This window comes from Pseudophryne corroboree, chromosome 10, assembly GCF_028390025.1.
Source record: "Pseudophryne corroboree isolate aPseCor3 chromosome 10, aPseCor3.hap2, whole genome shotgun sequence".
NCBI classification, from domain to species: domain Eukaryota; kingdom Metazoa; phylum Chordata; class Amphibia; order Anura; family Myobatrachidae; genus Pseudophryne; species Pseudophryne corroboree.
Window position 1 is genome coordinate 277,162,083 of NC_086453.1, and position 15,877 is coordinate 277,177,959.

The 15,877-nt window shown below is 47.4% G+C and overlaps 1 long non-coding RNA gene across 1 annotated transcript; it reads left to right on the top strand.

Moving 5' to 3' along the window:
* The first annotated feature begins 254 nt into the window (after positions 1-254).
* Positions 255-15,585, top strand: LOC134965523 (uncharacterized). Its single transcript, XR_010188422.1, has 3 exons — positions 255-367; positions 2,290-2,380; positions 15,085-15,585. It is a non-coding gene; the product is annotated as an uncharacterized LOC134965523 (long non-coding RNA).
* Positions 15,586-15,877: the final 292 nt, after the last annotated feature.

Sequence of the window (15,877 nt, forward strand, 5' to 3'; positions counted from 1 at the left end):
ATAGAGTGACCATATTATCCTTTTTACCTGGGACGCTCATGGATTACACAGGTTCTGTGGCTGATTAAAACAATATGCAGAGAAAAGGGACAACACTTGGACTTTAATATTTATGTTTTTAATTATTTGTTTGAAATAGAGGGCTAGTGGTGGATAAAGGGTCTATTTGAGAACTCCATACGTCATAGTATTTACATTTAAATTGTATATATATTTTCAACAACTGTTATGTACATTTAATTTTACATAGCCTGCCCCCACCAGTGACAATGGAGTTCATGAGATGGTTATGTGATGTCATCCCTCTGTTTACGCCATCATCTCACCAGGATAGTCCGCAACAGTGACATGTGGGATATATTGATTGGTATGTATGAGTGACAAAAGGTATTCTAGTTGCATTTGTAGAGGTCTTGAGGGTATTATGGGTGGTCTGAGGTGCACGTAAGGGACATGTGGTGCAGTTCAGTACAGTGGGGACATCATAGTATATGCTTACACCAGGGTTACAAGCTACACCTCTGTGTCCACTGGACTGGCATACATTCCCAGGAGGGCCCAAACCGCACACACTTACACATTCGCTATGCTTATATTACTTACTGCTCCATCTGTGCAGCAGAAATCACTAAGTGTCATGTTCCCGGACATCTGCGTCTGCGCCATAGACTGTCATGATGCCTTGGCCTATTCGGGATGCGACAGCTAGAGAAACTGGGCTTCACGAAGACCACACAACTTCCTTTGTTTCATTTGTACTGGGCACTACAATTTGTGCTGGCAGGCCTGGGTGTGCTGGCACTATGAACGTGCGTCTGGCACTATAGCTGTGGCTGGCACTATAGCTGTGGCTGGCACTATAGAAAAACAAGAACAGGAATCAAGCCCAGCAGATTGCTTCAGGGCACACCGCAAATCCATACTAACCGACTGTCTCTATCTCCTCTCTGGGCTTTTCCCAATGGGGAGACAGAGAAAGACACTGCTGGCCACTATGGGGGGGCAGAGCTTAACTTTCATGTCATTAGGCCCCGTCCCCACCATTAAAAATGCCAAGATTTGCAGGGAGGAGGAAGGGCTAAATGATGCATCATTAAGCCCCACCCCATGCTTGCCTACCCTCCCAGAAAGGCGGGAAGGCTCCCAAAAATTCGGTGGCCCTCCTGGCCCCCCGTAAACGTCGGAAAGTTTCCCGTTTTCCCTGCCATCCTCTCAACCACAACCACCCCCCCCCCTTCCTTGGCCGCCCACAGCCGAGAAAAAGCGGGCAGTCCGAGGGGATCCAATGACGCGATTCTCTCTGACTATCTTCTCTGCACTGTATAGCGGGGAGCCGAGCCATGATGACACGGTTGTGATGCCATGCCCACAGACTGCCCACTTCCTCGTCGGCCACACCCCCAGACAGTCCACGGTTGCCTCCTGGACATCCCATCTTGCCACCAGCCACACCCCAATGCGCCTACAATGCTATGCCCCACCCCGTCCATACAGTGCTATGATTCTGTCCACTTCACTGCAATCCTTCTCACGTTGCTAGGAAGTGTGTGTGATACAGGAGAGTAACCTACTCTCCTGGGGGTGCAGAGGACTACCTGAAAAATCAGGAGTCTCCCACAACTTCCAGGGGTGTAGGCAAGTATGCGCAAAGCACAGCTGTATGTCTCATGGCTAATTTACTAACACTGTGTTTACAGTATGTGCAAGCTGTGCATTGTATCAGAACAACCAATAAGACACCTGCTTTCACTGTCTACCTAGTTGCATTTTGGTAATACCAGGAGAATGATCCCAGTCATGATTTTCATAAGACTTTCCCATTATAAAGTAACAGATAATCTGTAGGCAGATCAGCTTAACTTGCATCCCAGTTCTATCAAAGCCATACAGTCCGCTGAAAGGGACTGATTATGCAGAAACAAATCTTCAGTCCTGATATTTATATGTCTGTAATTCTGAAAGTACTGTTAGCGCCTGTCCTGATAATAGCATTTGTTCATGGTAATATGATATTTATACTTGGTAATTAAACACCCACAGTAGATGAGCAGATCTGCGATACGCATACCCAAGCTAATTGAATAATTATGTTAATTACTGTGTGTTGAATACCTGTCCTGATCTTTCTCTCTTGGGCATGCTATTATGAAGAGGGTGTTATCTATGTTCTGTTGCTAGATGTGTCTTCTGCTGATGGTACTAATTCCCAGTTATGTGGTAGTTCTAGAAAGGGTTACAGTTTGCCTCAGACAAGCTATTTTCTCAACTAAATGTTTTGTCTCACTGCAGGAAAAGAGAAAACACAAACAGCGGCTGCAGTGCAGGGACACGTCTACCTTCCAATGGCTTGGTTTGATTGACACCTATTTCCATAGAAAAGGTTATTGCTGGCTCTCCCCCCAGCCTGCTTCCCCTGCGGGATCCCTCTTATTAACCTCACCGATTGTACCTTTGAAAGGCTCTCTCCCCTCCGCTTTCTCTTTCCATGAAAAGGCTGGCGGAGGAGAATGGAAGGGGGTCCTGTTGATGAAGCTTCACGCTGAGAGTTACAAAGGTCAGAACCCATCCAGAGTTTGGCAGGTGCCAGAAAATCCATCTCCCGGGAAGGTTTCAGGCTCAGACGAACGGGTAGGAGTGGAGGACAGATCAGTGAGCACATAGTACTGGCTCTCTGCAGACAAGAGGGCATGTGTTCAACTGTAGGACAAACCAGCAACATGAGAAGGGAGTTCAATAGCTGCACTGAAAAAGCTCAGTAATATTATGTAAGCAGAACACTCCGTCACATGGCACGTATTAGCCTCCTGCACTGCGATCAATGAAAGGTGTAGACTAGTGAGAGCATTAGCTGGTCCACCAAACCATTGATTCAGCACCACAGAGGAGATGTGTAATCCTCATTAGATTTAGAAATAGACTTGGGCAAGTACAGTATATGTCTTCTTCTGAAAACCGTAATGGTCTCAGAGCTAAATTCCTCTTGAATTCTTGAGTGTACTCTAAAGTGTAATGGAAAATCAGTTGCTGGCAATGTCAATTTATCAAACAATATATACACAACAAGAGTCACGCTGACTAACAGGTAAGGCCAGGGCAGCCATCAGAAAGAAATTGTGGAGCCCGGGACTGACAAAATAGCCCCCCCCCCTCCCATTATGAGGAGAAGTTAAATGCACGTCACATTGTTATAACCTGGCTGTGGCCGTGGAATATGTTACCACTTTACCAATAAATAACCAGGATAAAATGGAAAAAATATCATTAAGAGGTCTGCCGTGTGTGACCGCATTAGAACGCCGGGGTATAAGCATTAAGATGTGGAGGGCCTGAAATAAGTAGTAATAGTGATAATAGTGAGTAATAGTGCTAAAATGCTCAGCTAGGAGATGAGCATGGATGATGGGCAGACAGCCCTCCAGGGTGCCAATACATAATGCATCTGACAATATAGAAAGATAGAATTTGATGGCAGATAAGAACCATATGGCACATCCAGTCTGCTCTTTAGGATTAGGGCAGGGATGGGGAACCTTCGACCCTCCAGCTGTTATTGAAAAACACATCCCAGCATGCTTTGCAACAGTTTTAGCATTGCCAAATAGAAAAACTGTAGCAAGGCAGTCTGGTATACGTAGTTCAACAACACCTGGAGGGCCAAAGGTTCCCCACCCCTGGGTTAGGGTATTAGAGTTAGTAAAGTATCACCTTATATTACTTAGGTCAGTCCACTTATCTCAGGGTACTACAGTATTTTACAATGTGCTTATAGCACAACATACAGGATTTATCTCTAGAGCATATTCTACACTTATAAAGACCCCCAATCTCTACCCACCCCACATCACCCAGATATCTATCCCTCTCACCTCCAGGTGTGTATAACTTCCTAGAAGCCCTTGACCGTACCACCACCCCCTCTTTCTCCCCAAATGGTCCCACCCATTTCACCTCGCTTGTTTAGGTCATACCCCACCAGCAGGAAGTAACCTGCAAATCTCGCCATGTCCAGTTCCCGGGACCGCTCTGTCAACCCAGGAACTTCTTACGCCACCGCCATCATTCCTGACAGCCTGACCCGGACATATAACTAGCCTTCTCACCTGTGTCCTACTCCTCCCAGAGGGCAAGCAGTAGCAGGAGGTGCAGGGGGCTCATAGTACGGCCCTTCTCTCCATACCCATCCATTCAGGTCACAGTGCCTGGCTCCGGGGAACAGGGCAAGGTTAGGAGCGCACCGGGTGGCTCGCTTCCTCCTCTTCCTTAGCAACTGCCGCAGGAAACACAGATTACAGTTGGAGCAGGGGGAGAGGAGCCAGGACCCAGGGGGAGCGGGAAGATTGTAATCATGTCCAGGAAGAGAGACTGCTGCTCACTGGGCATCTCCCAGACCCTGCACTGCTCTGTCCTCCTCCAGAACACAGCCTCGGGTAGACTGTGGCTTAGGATGTACACATCATCAGCTTTTCTCTTGTATAACATAATTTCTGTAACATAAATTGACCAATATTGAGTTCCAGATAGAACCACTGCTATCCCAAATTATTTCAGCTTATCCTGAGTTGTCTATAATATTTGAAGAAAGATACTTAGAATATCCTTTAATGAGCAGCTGCCCACATTGGGGCAGATGTATGAATCCTGGAGAAGTGTACAACGTATAATTGGACTTGTAGACATACGCAGTTTTCCTGTTTTCAGACTGATTTTTTGCACCAGATACAGTATATGCAGGGTTGTATTCCCTTTGCTTCGGATAAACAGTCCGAAGTAGCGCTAATCTGTGGATGACAAGTGAGACTCTTCATCCACCTTTTGGGGTACTAATAAAACCAGGTAAAACTAACCTTCCCCACCAGTTCCAGGAAGTGCCATTAACAAAATAACAATGAAACGGGTGAGGGGGAGGTGCTTTAAGACCCTCTATCTCTGCTACCATATAAGATAGAAGAGGGGTGCACTGATTTCAAAGGATGTGGCCCCCTACTAGATACAGTATATGGGGTAAATGTATGAAGCAGTGATAAGAGTGGAGAAGTGAGCCAATGCAGAAGTTGCCCATGACAACCAATCAGCTGCTCTGTATAATTTTATAGTATGCAAATTATAAATGTTACTTCAATGCTGATTGGTTTCCATGGGCAACTTTTCCACTGGCTCACTTCTCCACTCTTATCGCTGCTTCATACAGTACATTTACTCCATAGGTGATCACACGTGTTACCCTGCCCTACAGAAAATGTAGCTTTTGATTGTTGTACATGCCCACTCACCCCCATAATGACACTGGCAACTGGGTGGGCACCCACATTTTAAAGCAGGAAATTCTATTTTTCCAGTCATGTGGCCCACTAGTGGCTATTTTCTGGTCATCACCTGTGATCAGACAATTGTAGCCTGCATTGCGGAAAACAGAATTTTCCATGCATGGGTTGTAGGAATTTTTTTTTTCTGTTAGAATGAATAAAAAGACTAATGGTATTTTCTGCAAATACAAAGTCTTCTGCCAACAAAGTATAATTTGTGGGCATACTGCATAATGATAATCATTGTTATTAATGTTGGAATGTGATGAGTGTAAAACGTGAAAATGACCTCAGCACAAGGGTAAGAAATCCCTCAGCAGTGACAGGGGTTAAGAGGTAAGGGAGTCATGTGCCCTACCCCCTCCTTCACCACCACCATAAAGCACCCCTTTACCCATACCTGTTTGAATGTGTGACTGCTCGTGCACCATATACCTGTGGTCATACAGCTGGCCTAAGTTTGAGCTGATAATGATGACAGATATTTGAACAAGCAGATGGATGGGGAAGTGCGGTCACATACATGAGTATAGCTCAGCAGACAAACAAATATCCCCTCTTAGTTCTGTGTATAAAGTGTAATTGCTGCTGACTTAGGGGCTTATTCAGGTCACATCGCTAATCGGTACAACCGCAATAACCCCAATGGCAGCACTAGAGCACATGCACAGGTCCCGTCCTGCACGTGTGCTAGCAGCCAATGCGATCTGATTGTACTGGCTGTGAATGCCTCTGCCTGATTAACAGGCGGGGGGGGGGGGGCAGCGATGGAGCGTTGACGGGTCGGCATGGGGAAAACAGGGGCAGGTCAGTGGCATTTTTGGGGCGGCTGTGTAACATCACTCACAGCCGCTCCAATTAAGATAATGGTGGTGGACCGCCTGCATATGCAGACTAGCTGTGGCAGCAGGGGGTCATCCACAGTTGGTGTGACCGCAATTAAATTGCGGTCTCAGCCACTGGGCAGGCCATTTAGCATGCTGGTCGGCCTTGTGCTTTGATGGGAGGCCCCAGCAAGTGATAAGAAAGGATTGCAGATTCTGCCAAAAACCAGAATCGGCAATCCTTAGTGAATAACCCCCTTAATGCGGTTCTCTGTGTCACGTCCCGGAGCCTTACCGTACGATTGGAGCTGCTCAGGTGTCTGGCGGGCAGCGGCAGTGCTGGGCTGCTGCGACGGGTCCGTGTGCGGCGGTGAGGGGATGCTGTGGCGGGTCCGCTCGTAATAGCTGGAGGCTGCTGCAGCGGGCTTGCTGGCACTAGGGTGCAGCTTCTGGAAAAGCCAGGGGAAGTTCTGGTGGTAAACACTAAAATGTGTCTGCTGTACAGGGGCGGCCATGTTGGAGACCAAAGCTTGAACCTATTGCGCATGCTCATTCTGTCCAGCCAATCCAGGGAGATCTCTCCTCTTAAAAGGGAGCTGGTTCAGGTTATGAGAGCCAGTGCTTCAAGTTACTACTTAGGTGTAGGATTTCAAGCCCTGTGCTCCCAGGTTACTTCAGTGCGTTGGTTACTCTCCAGCTTTGCTCTGCCTCTGTCTTTCTGATTGCAGCAGTCCCGCCGTCCCTAACCTGATACCATCTGAGAGGGGCGTACTCGGTAATATTGATTCTTCAAGGATCTTGGTCATCGACAGTTACCGTGCTCTTCAGCCTCGTTATCCAAGCCACAGCTCACAGTCTTCAGTTTTCCAAGTCACAGATTACCACCCACAGTTCATTATTTACAGTGACTATTCCATCTCGGTAGTCTCCACTTCCATTGCTCCTGACCCATGAGTAGGAATTACATCCAGCCACCTCGTCTTCTTCCCTCGCAAGTGTCCGCTTCCTCAGGCAAACCTCAGTCGCCGGAGACTCATTTCCAGCCGAGCGTGACACTCTGAATTTTTACGTTTGTGTTAGAAAACAGGATTATTATAGAAGGCATTGATACAATGTCTATGAGCGGGATGCAGCAAAGATAAAACTGCGGTCAAACCTCAGAGAATTCAGTTTTCAAAGGTTTTGCCGTTTTTCTTATAGGCACCAAGCTACAGAATGCGATGGGCAATGACATCATTAGATGCCATTACCCAATAGAGGCCCTTGGGCTTCTTTCATTCTTCCCCCTGAGAGGGATTCAATTAAATCCCTCTCAGCATCCCCAGTAGTGTGTCACTCTATGCATTTGCAGAAGGCGGAAGTCCTCCTATCGCAAAGGACAGCTCTTACCAAGGGGGTCATTCCGACCCGATCGCTCGCTGCAGTTTGTTGCAGCGCAGCGATCGTTTCGGAACTGCGCATGCACCGGTCGCTGGGTGGGAGAGGGCTGGACGGCGGTGTTAAGCCGCCTTTTAGGAGGTGCGGTCTGGCAATATACTGTATATGGATATATTTGGGTGGTCTTTCTGAACACACTTGCTTTATATAATACTACATGTATACTCCTTGTATGACATTAACACCCAGAGAAAAAATGTATCAAACCTTCCAGAGAGAAAATGTTGAGAAGTTGCCCATAGCAACAAGCCAGCTTCAAACTGTCATTTTATAGGCTGCGATACATAAATGATAATTAGAAGCTGATAGGTTTCTATAAGCAGCTTACCCACTTCATCTCTCTCAAAGGTTTAATAAATCTTCTCTCCTATATGGAAAGGATCTGTTACATTGCCGGTCACAGCAGGCCCCCAATCTAAAATATAACTCACATGCGCGCAGCAATCAGTCCAGCCAGCCCCAGCTATCGAGGTCTGTTCTTCAGTATATTCAGCTTTTACCAAAAATACATGATTACACCTAACAGCCTTCCATTCAGTGACCTGTACCTGTGTACTACTGTAAATGTTGCTGATGAACTGATACCTTAGTTCTAGGCATCAACTGTTCTGATGAATTATTTATAAAGTGCTGCACTTGAAAAAGACTGCTATTTGCCTCCAGCTACCACACCGAGTAACACCGTAAGATCAAAATGGGAACTAGACCCTGGAAACTGATGAGGGTCATCTGTTAGAGATGAGAAATGTAGCAATGAGCTCTCTGTCAGCATGATTTAACGGCGGGCGGGATGCCGGCTGTTAATATCCCAACAGCGGCATCTCCCCCCAGCCAGAGTGGCGGCAGCAGGGTGAGTGCAAAGAGTCTCCTTGCGGGCTGGCTTGCGCTCGCCACACTGCGTGCTCAGTGGCTCGCCGCGCTCACCACAGGATCTATTCACACTCTATGGGTTTTATGGACACCCATGAGTAGGAATAATTCTGTTTTGCCGGGATTCTGGCTGGCAGCATTGTCGGCTGTCGGTATCCTGGCCGCCGGAATCCCGACAGTCGGCAAATTGAATGAATCCCCTCTGTCTATGTGGATAAGAGAGAACACCAGCACAGTGAAACTATATGTAAAATTTGCCTTTGCTGTAGGCAGTGTGGCATGGAGGGTGCCCATAGCTGTAGAGGGCCCTGGCAATATTTTGGGGGTATGGCCTAATTGTTGGAAGTGTCATCACGCCAGAGGCGTATCTAGGGTAGGGCGAGTAGGGCACGTGCCCTGGGTGCCTTGGCAGGCCCAGGAGAGGGGGGCGGCGGCCAGGGCATCATGCCCCACTTGCCCCTGTCAAGCCGAAATGTGAGGGGAGGAGAGCGCAGCGTCTCTCCCTCCCCTCACCGCCGCTTCAGAACTAGCAGCGCTGCCAGCAGCGCTGCTGTGTCCGGTCTCCGGCGGCGTTAGCCAATCAGAGCTTGTGGACCGGCTCCGGATTGACTGCCGGTCCGCGAGCTCTGATTGGCTAGCGAACCGGCACCAGGCATGTATCTGGCACTGAGTGGGGCATGTAACTGGCACTGAGTGGGGCATGTAACTGGCACAGTGGGGCATGTATCTGGCACTGAGTGGGGCATGTATCTGGCACTGAGTGGGGCATGTATCTGGCACAGTGGGGCATGTAACTGGCACTGTGGGGCAATGTAACTGGCACTGTGGGGCATGTATCTGGCACTGTGGGGCATGTATCTGGCACTGTGGGGCAATGTAAATGGCACTGTGGGGCATGAATCTGGCACTGTGGGGCATGTAACTGGCACTGTGGGGCAATGTAACTGGCACTGTGGGGCAATGTAACTGGCACTGTGGGGCATGTATCTGGCACTGTGGGGCAATGTAACTGGCACTGTGGGTATGTATCTGGCACTGTGGGGCAATGTAACTGGCACTGTGGGGCATGTATCTGGCACTGTGGGGCAATGTAACTGGCATTGTGGGTCAATGTAACTGGCACTGTGGGGCATGTATCTGGCACTGTGGGGCAATGTAACTGGCATTGTGGGTCAATGTAACTGGCACTGTGGGGCATGTATCTGGCACTGTGGGGCAATGTAACTGGCAGTGTGGGGCAATGTAACTGGCACTGTGAGGCATTGTATCTGGCACTGTGGGGCATTGTATCTGGCACTGTGGGGCAATGTAACTGGCACTGTGGGGCATTGTAACTGGCACTGTGGGGCATGTATCTGGCACTGTGGGGCAATGTATCTGGCACTGTGGGGCAATGTATCTGGCACTGTGGGGCATGTATCCGGCACTGTGGGGAATTGTATCTGGCACTGTGGGGCAATGTAACTGGCACTGTGGGCCATTTTCAGTGGCCACACCCTTTCTGGTGCGTGGCCACACCCCTTATGGTGCGTGGCCACACCCCTTCTGGTGTGTGGCCACGCTCATTTTTTCTCGGCGCACGCACATGCTTCTTTTGGTGTGGTTTTTTTTTTGGGGGGCACCATTTTCCATCTTGCCCTGGGCTCCGAAAACCCTAGCTACGCCTCTGCATCACGCCCCTTCGGGAACAAGGGGGCTCTGGCAGCCCATCCGCCAGGGGCAAATTAAGGGATTGCTCCCCCTCAAGCACACAGGCAGAGGCTGCTGCTCAGCAAATGTGGGATAGCTAGCAGCTGGAAAATAACAACCCATCTTCACCCCCTGCCATTCAGTATTTTAGAATGTCTGCTTTGCTAACAAAATGGAAACATTTTACTTGTATTATCAATAACTCTCATGCTGAATTTTCTACAGTTGATCTTCCTGGTTGAAACGCCACAGGCTCATATGGCCTATGTAAATTAGCTGCATGGTTCTGTGTTTACTGATACTGGGTGATGGCCCAGGCGTGGCCGGAACATTGGGGGGGGGCGGGCCGCGGCAGCGGCGTGATGTCACACGCAGCCACTGCGACCCCTGCAGCGACGAGTAGCTCCCTCTAGAGCTGCATGTGTGTCCTATTCGCATCGCTTCGTTTTAGAAGCAAAACGATGTGAATAGGATACACAAGAAGCTGTTTAAAATGCTATGCAGCATGCCTATAGTCTATGTGTAATAGCAACTGGATTTGCACACAAAATGTTATGCTACAATGTATTCCAGCCAGACACTGCAACATAATTAAATATAGTTGCAATTACACACTTGGGATTGTTTATGTTGTGTGCTGCTTAAATCATGGGACTTTTGGGGGGCAATGGGTGACTTTCTCTGATACTGTGGTCCTCCTATACTAAAAGACATATTTCGGTTGGTCCGTAAATAGCGGACATTTTCTAGTCTAATTACTGCAACACCCCGAATCCGAGATGCTGTAAACGGGAAATATATGCATGCCATTACATTGCCCAAATTCCGGTACATAGACGCACATTTGTAATATCAGATGTGGTGCGATAATTTTCCGGGCGGCATTATCGGCTTCCATTACATCCCAGCCCATGTCTTCTTGGCTTTGCCCCACCTTCTTTAACTTGCAATTTGCTGCCTAATGCCCCCTTCAGTAACTAACTCACATCTTCCCTCTAGGCACTTACCCAGAGGGAAAGAAACAAAAAAATTGGCAAGTATGCTCTACGGAAACCATTTGATATCCCGGCTGTCGGGATCCCAGCGCTCAGCATACCGGCACCGGGATCCCGACCGCCAGGATACCAACAACTACTCTCTCTCTTGGGGTGTCCACGACACCCCTGGAGGGAGAATAAATAGCGTGGCACGCATAGCGTGCCACTGTGCCTGCAAGAGGCTCTTTTGCGCTCACTCTGCTGCCGGCATTCCTGCGGTCGGGATCCCGGTGCCGGTATGCTGTGCGCCTGATCCTGACAGCCGGGATATCGTAGTACACCCATGCTCTACAGACCACCATGTTCATCCTCTAAAATAATCTAGTCCTATTAGGATAGGCCTAAGTAGTCCACTACTATTCAGTCCTCTGTGGGAGGATCCTATAATCCTAATACTGAACAGGTGGCCCACTAGTGTGGTAATCAGGGTGTTGGTGTAGGCACATACAAATGAGGTCTAGAAAATACCTTACAGTTGAGATGGCAGCTCCAGTGGATCTTCCTTCTTCTCTGGCAACAACTCTATGAGCTTATCCACCTAGAGGCTAGCCCCATACACACAGTAAAATGACAGCGTGACAGCCTTGAGGGATAAAATAGTTTAGCAGATCAGAGGTGGCCTTCTGCATAACAGCGTCTATTGGCTTCCATTGAAGACACAAAACTGACACCAGAGACACGTGCAGGTGTGTCCTCATATATCTAGCATCACTAAGCCACGCTGCATGAGATTCTTAGCACAATTGAGCCGCCTGGTCCTGTCAGAGCCGGCCATAAGCATAGGCAAACTAGGCAATTGCCTAGGGCATTAAAATGATGCCTCATTTTATTTCATCTTGCCTCAATGCTAACGTCGGGCACCTTTTTTTATGAAAATGCATCTTATTTGCATTGCTATGTGGCTAGGATGCACAAGCAGATTCTGCTGATTAAAATGATATGTGGCATGCCTATATTCTGTGTGTAGCATTTCATATGCAGATACAGCCACAGTCTCACACAGTTTATAGGCATGCTGCATATCATTTTAATCAGCAGAAGCTGCTTGTGCATCCTAGCCACATAGCAATGCAAATAAGATGCATTTTCATTAAAAAAAGGTGTCCGACGTTAGCATTGAGGCAAGATTTATGAGAACACATCTGTATCCAAGCAGAGGTCACAGTGTTAGTAGCAGTGTGAGTGCTGTGTGCATGTGAGTGGGTTGGTTGTGCAGTAGTGTTCAGAATATGTGTAAGGAGCATTATGTGTGTCATGTAAAAATGCATTCATAATGTGCAACATATGTGTAAGGGGCACTATGTGTGTCATTATGTGTATAAGGGCAATAATAATGTGCGGCATATGTGTAACAGGGTACTACTGTATGTGTGTCATTATGTGTAAAGGGCACTAATAATGTGCAGCAAATGTGTAGGTGTCACTATGTGTGTCATTATGTGTATAAGGACATTAATAATGTGCGGCATATGTATAAGGGACATTATGTGTAAAAGGGCATTAATAAAGGTTGTCATAATGTGCGGCGCATTATGTTTATAAGGACTTTAATAAGGTGTCTAATATGCGTAAGGGGCATTACTGTGTGGAATTATGGGGGTCATTCCGAGTTGTTCGCTCGTTATTTTTTTCTCGCAACGGAGCGATTAGTCGCTAATGCGCATGCGCAATGTCCGCAGTGCAACTGCGCCAAGTAAATTTGCTATGCAGTTAGGTATTTTACTCACGGCATTACAAGGTTTTATCTTCGTTCTGGTGATCGTAATGTGATTGACAGGAAGTGGGTGTTTCTGTGCGGAAACTGGCCGTTTTATGGGTGTGTGCGAAAAAACGCTACCGTTTCTGGGAAAAACGCGGGAGTGGCTGGAGAAACGGAGGAGTGTCTGGCCGAACGATGGGTGTGTTTGTGACGTCAAACCAGGAACAAAACTGACTGAACTGATCGCAGATGCCGAGTAAGTCTGGAGCTACTCAGAAACTGCTAAGAAGTGTCTATTCGCAATTCTGCTAATCTTTCGTTCGCAATTTTGATAAGCTAAGATTCACTCCCAGTAGGCGGCGGCTTAGCTAAAAGCAGCTTGCGAGCGAACAACTCGGAATGACCCCCAATGTGTATAAATGCATTACTAATGTGTGGCATTATGTGTATAAGGTGCTCTACTATGTGGCGTTGCGTATAGAAAGGGCACTACTGTGTCGTCTAATGTGAATAAAGAGCAATAGGGTGTGGTCTGATGTGAATAAGGAGCAATTCAGTGTGATGTAATGTGAATAAGGGGCTCTACTGTGAGGAGTAACGTTTATAAGGTAAAGTGATACTACTGTGGTATGTAATATGAATTATGGACACTATTGCATGATCAAATGTGAATAAAGTTGCAGTACTGTGTGGCGTAATTGGAATTGGGGTTACTATTGTGTGGCCATGCCCCTTGCCAGCAAAAACACACCCCTATTTGGGCTGTGAGCCAAATGTGCGAGCTGTTCCTATTTAAAGTATAGAGGGTACAAACACCAAAATAAGGACTGCTATCGGTGAGGGGTGATGGTGCTGGGAAAGAGGTGCAAGGTCAGAGGTAGAACCAGCGGTGGTGCTAGGGGGCACCAGCCAAAATCTTGCCTAGGGCATCATATTGGTTAGGGCCAGCTCTGGGTCCTGTGCAACTCTTTCAGCATCTTTTTTTGTGTCTTTCTTCCTGAAAATGTATTTTAGTTGCAACGCGATGTAACTCGTATACACCAGAAGACTGCGTTTATTCATTTGATAGGCAACACTTCCATATATGTAGCACAATGGAACTTGGCATGTAAAACAGCTATGGTTGCTGCATCATAGCACTTCATATACAGATTCAGAGACTTGTTGAATAACAGATATAGGTTCTATTTACTAAGCCTTGGATGGAGTGGACAGAGATAAATTACCAGCCAATCAGCTCCTAACTGTCATTTTTCAAACCTAGCCTGTGACATAGCAGATAGGAGCTGATTGGATGGTACTTCATCTCTATCCACTTTATCTCCATTCAAGGCTTAGTAAATAAACTCTTAGTACACAAGTGTCACATATAAAATTAATCAGCACTGTCTCTTGGTGTGTCCTAGTCACATTGCGTTGCAACTTATACCCCTTTTCCACTAGCTTTAAAAACATGGGCAAATGCGCAGGAGCGCGCATTTACCCGTGTTTTTTTCCTAGTGGAAACGGCCCCCCTGCAAATTCCCGGATCAAGTGATGAGGGAATCCTACCCGGGTATCTTGCTGGGTTGAACACGTGTTCAACCCGGTAAGCTGTGTAGTGTGAACGGAAGCCGTGTCGATGCGACATGGCTCCCGTTCACAGTGTATGGAAGGGCGGCGCTGGGAGATCATGTGATCTCCCAGCGACGTCCCTGCCGCGTCACTAGCAGGGTCACCAACCCGGCAATGTGCCGGGTTGGTGAGCGCTGTGGGAAAGGGGGCTGTAGCACGGGTCACAGCCGTGTCAGGCTCCCGTCTGCAACCCGTGCTACAGGTGGAAAAGCGGTATTAGATGCATTTTTGGGGAAAAAGATGCCCGGTGCTAGCAGAGTCTCACAGGACCAGCCGCGATGAGAGGGACTGTTTGGCGTGCATGCAGCAATGATGTATGAGGACAAATATGTAGGTTGATTCTATCACAGTATACATAATTTATTATACATTGACGCACAAAGTGGTGTAACTGTAAATCCATCTTTTTATAAGGAGATTATCTGATGTTAATTATCCAAGTGATCTTTTCTAGTAATCTTGCAACCCCTAAGGGGATTTTCTTCTATATTGGTGTCTAACACTGAACTTTATTTGTAGTGAGACTGTGAATCCATATTTTACTGCAAGCATTGTATGTGGTGTTATAACATGCATTCTCTTTCAGAGCAATATGTTTTGATCTTCCTTAGGCAAGTAAAAGAAGACATGATCCATCAGACTGAAATCTTATGCAACACAGAGATCTCCTGACCTTCAGTTCATTACATCCTGATCTCTGTGTGATGCCAAATTGCCATTGGGCGAATCTCCCACAAGATGTTGGTGCTGTTCCTGAACAGTAATTGAGACTCTGACTCACTCTGTTTAATTTGATGTACAGAAGCAGTGCCTGTCAGCCTGGCTCTGACCTTTCAAGATGTCCTTGTTTTCTAACCTGCTACAAGATGTTTAATAAGGTGTCTGTCTTAATCCTTTGTCACAGAACCTGTCCAGGTCTAAAGAATTCAGTGTCATTTTAACTGAGAAACAAGGAATTCCAAGTTAAAGAAACGTGTCTAATAGTCTGTTTCCATTAAACACCCACATTATAATGATAGACAGACAGACCCAAAGTTAGATATGGATGGGCATTCACCTCCAACTGGAAGTTTATGTACACCTTTTTAACTAACGCTTTCCTGCAAATGAACTTTAGGGCCTTATTCAGAGGTTTTAGCAATCCCAAGAAAGCACAAAAACCATGCTGCACTGCAGGTGGGGTTCACTACGGCTGGCCGGCGGTCGGGCTCCCGGCGACCAGCATACCGGCGCCGAGAGCCCGACCGCCGGCTGACCGACAGTGTGGCGAGCGCAAATGAGCCCCTTGCGGGCTCGCTGCGCTCGCCACGCTACGGGCACGGTGGCGCGCTACGCGCGCCACACTATTTTATTCTCCCTCTATGGAGGTCGTGGACCCCCACGAGGGAAAATAAGTGTCGGTAT